Source organism: Girardinichthys multiradiatus, chromosome 12, assembly GCF_021462225.1.
Source record: "Girardinichthys multiradiatus isolate DD_20200921_A chromosome 12, DD_fGirMul_XY1, whole genome shotgun sequence".
Taxonomy (NCBI): Eukaryota; Metazoa; Chordata; class Actinopteri; order Cyprinodontiformes; family Goodeidae; genus Girardinichthys; species Girardinichthys multiradiatus.
Window position 1 is genome coordinate 4,061,396 of NC_061805.1, and position 7,343 is coordinate 4,068,738.

A 7,343-nucleotide genomic window follows, 5' to 3' on the forward strand; every position below is an offset into this window, starting at 1 on the left:
GTGAATATATATAATAATTAATATATATTATTATTTATTTATATACATAATAATAATCTGATTTAAAAGCCCACTGCCCTTTCCCCTAGGAATGTCCATAGCTCTACAGCTCTGTCATTTAATCGTAACCAGTGCTATTTATGAAATGTTTACAAGGTGACTGTGGCTCAGTGAGAAGAATAGTTGTCTTACAATCCAAAAGTTGTGGATTTGATTCCAGCTTCCTCTTGCCATATGTCGATGGGCAAGGCACTTAACCTCAAATTGCCTACTGATTTGCATATTGGTGTATGAATATGTGTGCGTTAGTGCATCTGGGTGAATGTGGCTCTAGTGTAAATTGCTTTGAATGGTCAGTATGACTGGAACCATTTATAATTAGATGGCCAGATTGGGGCTACAAATAATGTGGGGTTGGCACACCAAACCAGACGTCTGTAGAACCAAGAAATCAAAACCTTTCTGACAACATGAAGTAGGATAAATAATCTCAGAAAGGAAAACACCATGCCGGGGTCTAAGGCTTTAGAATATGTGGTGTTCATTTTTTAAAGAAAGACAAAGACGACTTCTCTCTCTTGAAACACAGATATTTATCATGTGTCGAAGTGGATACAGCAAAACCTGATCAACCTGGAAGTGTCTCGCTGTTCAGTATGTAGCCTCACACTCTCACAACATCACAAAGTTCTCACAATACAAAAGCACAAAGTTTTAATTACTCTTTTTGCATCACACCGTGGAATCCTGTCAGGCTTTCCCAGTATCTGATCTCAGACCCTGCATTAATCTGATATTTACTCATCACAACTTTATTTCTGTGTCTCTTCTCTGTTTAATCTTTTCACACCCCTTCTACTTGACCTTTTCTAATCGGTTCAGAACCAAATTGCAAGAATTCCTATCCTTAGCTGCTAATACAACAGCTTATTATCTATAGTCTATACAAATGCTTACAAACTATTACTACTTTTACAATGTGTTTAAACTGATTACAAAATTATGTAAATTTCTTTTAAAACAAATAAACAAAGTGCAAACAATATTCCACCAATGGAGAGACTATGAGACAATGGTGAACGTTCCCAGGAGGTTTTGGAGTGATCTAGTGAAAGTCCAGAATTGAATCCAATTAAGATGGGGATGCACATCCTTAAATCAGAATTTGATTTATTGGCAAGATTGTGTGACAAGAAAGGAATTTGACTCAGTTTCACACGCTCACAGCGTTCAGACATTTTGTATAAATATATAAACTTTTGAAGAAATAACATAAAAGCAAAGTAAACAATATTCACATACAGTTCACAAACAGTACGTACTGTTTATCTGTATGTACACCTAATATATTTTTTCCTTTTCTAATAAAGGCAGGTTGTGGTAGTGAAAACTGGCTTATTTGTTTCACCGTGAGGTAACTAACTAATCAGGGTGTGAGGTGTTCAACGTGTTCAACGGAGAACAGCCTGGGGGAAGAAATTGTCTTTGTGGTGCCTGGTTTTTGCCATTAGTGCCTTGTGGTGTCAACCTGAAGGTAGAAGTCTAAACAGCTTGTGTTCAGGATGTGTGGGATCTGCTGTATAAGTCCTGGATAGAGGGAAGGTCAGCCCTGATGATTCTATCTGCAGACCTGATTGTTCTTTGCAGTCCGGACAGGTCCTGTTTTATGGCTGAGCCAAGCCACACTGAGATGAATGAACACATGACAGACTGAATTATGGCAGTGTAGAAGATAACCAGCAGCTCCTGTGGAAGGTTGTACTTATGGAGTTGCTGCAGGAAGTAGAGTCTCTCCTGGGCCTTCTTCTAAAATTAGTCTATGAGTACAGACAATCTCTAGTCCTAAGAAAGGGTGGTTACTAAGAACGGAAGTGATCCACAGCACACAGTTTTGTCTGTATGCTGACTTGTCAATGTCCTGGATCAGAAAATAACATTGGTGTCATCTGCAAACTAGTTTTACAGACAAGTTGGCTGGGGTGCAGTCATTTGTGTACAGAGAGAAGTGAGGAAAGAACACACCCTTGGGGAGCACCCCTGCTGATGATTCTTGTACAGGAGAAGATGCTCCCCAGCCTCACCTGCTGCTGCCAGTCAGTCAGGAAGCTGGTGATCCACTGAGAGGTATAGGCTGGCACTGTGGGCTAGGTGAGCTTCTGGTGGAAGATGTCTGGGTTGATGGTGTAGAAGCAAAAACAGAAGAAACCTGTACGGGGGTGAATAGTTTTTTACAACACTCTAGATATTTATAAGTGTCATACTAAGAAGAATGAAATAAATAAATAAACATGTAGACTCTTATCTTAAATTCATATTAATTATTACATTATGCTGTACAAACAAGACTGTCAAGGGGCCAATGAGGTCGGCCACAAATTTATCAGGATTGCGTTGAAAAGTTCTGAAAGGGGATCCGTTGGCTGGAGCTCGAGTTGGGTGGAGCGTGAATAGCAGATCTCGCGTTGGGGCAGTTGGTATAAAACTGGTATGTGATTGGACTGCTATGGTATCTCAGGTTGAGGATGAGGGAGATGATGAGATGGATTTTGGAGATTGGACTCCAGTGCGTGGTAGTGGTGGGTCGGGAAAATTCAGAAGTAAAACAAAAGATACTTTGAGAGGGACACAAAGTAGTAAACGTGGCCTAGAAGAAAATAGCTCGGATGAAAATCTTGCGGTTTGTTTGTTAGGGAGGAGTCCAAAATGGTCGTAAAGTTTAGAAAGGAGGATGAAGGTACTCAACTAAGTCCGTTAGTTCTCTCGAGAGTTAAATTAGAAGTTTGGAGAGCTGATATTTGCTAAGATTCTTAGAGATGGGAATCTATTGATTACAGTTGGGAGTGAAGAACAGAAAAACAAAGTGATGAGCACCCAGAGTATTTGTAAAAAACGGTGAGTGAGATAAAGATTTTGGGAGAGGCTAAAATAGCTAGAGGAGTTATCTCAGGAATTCCAATAGGTGAAGATCTGGAAAAGTTCAGATGCAGCATCTATGGAAGTGAAGTAAGCAAAATAAAAAGATTGATGAGAACAGTTGAAGGAAAAAGAGTGGAAAGTCTTTTGGTGATGTTGGAGTTTCAAGCAGCTACTCTACCTGAAAGAATAAAAGTAGGGTTATGTGTTTTCCTGTTAGGCCATACATTCCTCCTCCTCTAAGATGTTATAAATCCCAGAGATATGGACATATGGCAGCAGCATGTAAGGGGAAACAAAGATGTCCAAAGTGTGGAGGGGAGCATGGGTATGATAAATGTAAAAATGGAAAGGATACTTGTAACTGTGGAGGGCGACATAGGGTGACTTATGGAAGATCTGAAGTAAAGAGAAAAGCAGTGTAAATTGAACAAGTTAAAGTCATTAATAATATAAGTTATGCAGAAGCTGCAAAAAGAGTGAAGAAACCAAAAGATGTGCCAGGAAACGTTCAGCTACGTCACCAGAGCAAAGGCAGATTAGATCAGACACAGTACTGACAGTTGAAAAGATGATGTTGTTTATTGCTTATGTAATTAATTGTACAGATCAAGTTAAGCACAAGACAGAAAAAATCAAAATAATCGTGAAAGGAGCAGAGAGGTTTTTCGGTATTAAGGATATATCACGGGAGCACATAAATAAGAGATTAGGGGAAGAAGGGAGGAAAGGAGGACTGGAAGAAAGAACAAATTGATCGTCTTACAATGGAATGCTAGAAGTCTAATTTCAAACGGGCAAGGGTTTAAAGGATTTGTTAAAGATTTTAAAGAATAATTAGATATTATATGCATTCAGGAAACTTGGCTCAAACCAAATCTTGATTTTGTTATGATTTTGTTTTGTGGATTTTGTTATGAAAGAATTAGAAGAGATAGAGAGGGAGGATCAGGAGGAGGATGCATAATATTCATTAAAAATAGCTAGTTTAGCTAAAGGAAAAGAGTTAGAATATATTATTATTGAAACTTGGGCAAAAATTGGGAAAGTTAAATTAATAAATTTTTATAATCCATGTAAAAGACTTTCTTTAGATCTAATGGAGGAACTTGGGAAGTATTTAGAGGGTAAAGTGATTTTAATGGACATAGCTCACTATGGAGTGATCATAATGATTAAAATGGGGGTGTAATTGAAGAATTAATGGATGTGAAATGTGGATTTTAAATTATGGGAGTGGAACGAGAATTAATTTGAGAGAAAATACAGTGTCAGCAATTGATTTAACATTAATTTTAGATTCTCTTGCAGGTGTTTGTTTATGGAAAGTAATTAATAAAACAACTATAAGAAGTGATCACTTTCCTATTATGACTGAAGTAAAACTACACATAGAGAAATATTGTATAAATGGGATGAAGAAATGGTGCTTTAGATCTGCAGATTGGGACATTTTTAGGAATAATAGTGACATAAAACTACAAAAAGTGGATATAAATGGTAGTATTGATGAATTTAATCTTTCTATATGTAATGCTATTATAGAAGCAGCTAATCAAGGTATAAGGATGGAAGGTGGGAAAAGGGAAAGAAAATTGGTACCCTGGTGGACAATAGAATGTACTGCAGCTATTAGGAAACGAAATAAAGCTTTTAAGTTATTAAAAAGAAATCACAACTTTCAGAATTTGAATGAATATAAGAAATTGCAAGCAAATGTAAGAAGAACCATTAAAAATGCAAAAAGAGAATATTGGAGGAGTTTTTGTAATTTAGTGGGGAGGGAGACAGACATTTCTAATGTATGGGCGATGATTAAAAGGATGAATGGGATTAAAAGAGTGAGTGGATATCCAATACTAAATAATGGGGAAATAACAGCAGTGAAAGATAAAGAAAAGTCGGAAGTCTTGGTAAAGGTGTTTGTTAAAATTCATAGTTCTGAAAATATTAGTGAAGAAGGGAAAAAAGGACGAGAAAAGACAATTTTAGAGAATAAGGAGTTATTGGAGCAAACGGAAGATTCAAATGATTTGCTAAATACAAATTATCAGCTCCAGGAAAAGATCAGGTTTGTTATGTGATGATAAGTAATTTAAGTGAAACATCTAAAAATATTTTATTAGAATTGCATAATTGAGTCTGGGAGAATGGAGAATTGCCAAAAACTTGGAAAGAAGCAGTGATTATACCAATTCGAAAACCAGGGAAAGATGAGACAAAACCAGAAAATTACCGACCTATAGCTTTAACATCAAACATATGCAAAATAATGGAGAGAATGATAAATGAAAGATTGTTATATTATATGGAAAATAAAGGTCTTATATCAATGTATCAGAGTGGGTTCAGGAGAGGGAGAAACACAATGGATCCAATATTAAGTTTAGAGAATGAGATTAGAAAGGCTCAAGTGAATAAAGAGAGTGTTGTGGTGGTATTTTTGATATTGAAAGAGCATATGATATGATGTGGAGGGAAGGGTTATTAATAAAAATGAGAAGAATGGGAATAAATGGTTGAATGTTTAGATGGATTGAGAATTTTTTAGAAGGAAGACAAATACAAGTGAGTATAGGGAAAGAGTATTCTGAGTGATTGAATATAGAAAATGGGACACCACAGGGAACCATAGTAAGCCCGTTATTATTTTCTGTTATAATTAATTATATGTTTAAGGAAGTAGGGGGTGGAATGGGATTTTCACTTTTTGCTGATGATGGAGCAATGTGGAAAAGGGAAAGGAATTTAAAATATATAGTAAAGAAGCTGCAGGGGGCAATTTCGGTTGTAGAAAAATGGTCATATAAATGGGGTTTTAAGTTTTCGGTGGAAAAAACTAAAATAATGTTTTTTTACACGGAAAAGAGTTGATGAAAAAATCAAGTTGAAATTATATGATCAGGAGTTGGAAAGAGTTAAACAATTTAAATTTCTTGGGTTGTGGTTTGATGAAAGAATGACATGGGGTGTACATATTAAGAAATTATTAGATAAATGTAGGAAGGTGTTAAATATAATTAGGTGTTTAGTTGGAACCGAGTGGGGAGCTGATAGAAAGGCATTGAAAGCCATTTATACTGGATTAATTAGGTCAGTCTTGGATTATGGGTGCATAGTTTATAATTCAGCAGCAGATACAAATCTCCAAAAGCTAAATTATATTCAATATCAAGCTATAATAATATGTACAGGTGCTTTTAAAACATCTTCAATAGCAGCACTACAAATTTAAATGGGAGAAATGCCTCTTAAATTTAGAAGGGACCAGTTATCTTTAAATTATTGGGCAAATTTACAAGAACAAAGGAATGGCCATCCAACATTAAAAGTGCTTACAACAGGTTGGGAAAAGGAAAAAATAAAAAGCTTTGGATGGATAATAATTTCTAAAGATAAGGAAATTCATTTAGATAAATTAGATATAGGTCAGACAGTTCCATTACCTACAATACCACCTTGGATACTTCCTGATGCAAAAATTGAATTTTCATTATTAGAAAAGAAGTAGAAAAATAAGTTTTTTATTATGAATAAATATATTGTACAAGAATACATAAACCAGTATTATAACTATGTACATATATACTGATGCATTAAAAAATACTGCAAATAGGATAGGAATAGCTTTTATTGTACCACAATTTAATATTAAAGTAGGAAAAAGGGTAAGTGATGGAGTATCGGTTTATACAGGAGAAATGCTTGCTTTACTTCTAGCAGTTCAGTGAGTGGAAGAGGTTAGACCAGTAAAATCCAACAATACAACAAACACTTTATAGAATCGTTATGATGGGGGTTACAGTTAATTTTATATGGGTTCCAGCACATCACAGGGTTAAGGGGAATTAAATGGCGGATAATATGGCTAAGAAGAGCGGCAATAGGATAATGGTTGACATTAATGTTAGTTTTAGTGTAAAAGAAGTAAAGGGTATAATAAAACAAAAAATGGTAGAGAGGTGGCAGAGGTTATGGGAAGAAGAAAGGAAAGGATGCTGGTTATATAAAATACAAAGGAAAATTGGAGAATTGAGAAGAACAGAAAGAAACAGGAGAGAAGAGACGATTATATCACGTCTTAGAATTGGACATACTGGATTAAACAGAACCTTATTTATAATAGGGAAACATCAGACAGGGAAATGTGATTGCGGGGAAGATGAGACAAAAAGAACATATTATTTTGCATTGTAGGAAACATCAGGTCCAGAGGAATAAGTTGGTTAGGAATCTTTGTAATATGAAAATTAAATTAGACATTGTTGATTTATTGCAAAAAGATTCAGGAAACCGAGAATATCAGGCTATATTTTATTTTTTAAAACAGCGTAAGTTGTATAGTAGGATTTAGTGTATGTAGGGGCATGTATAAGTATGTATAGATGTCATGTGGTCCACAAGCCTTACCAGTTGGTGGCGGTAATGTC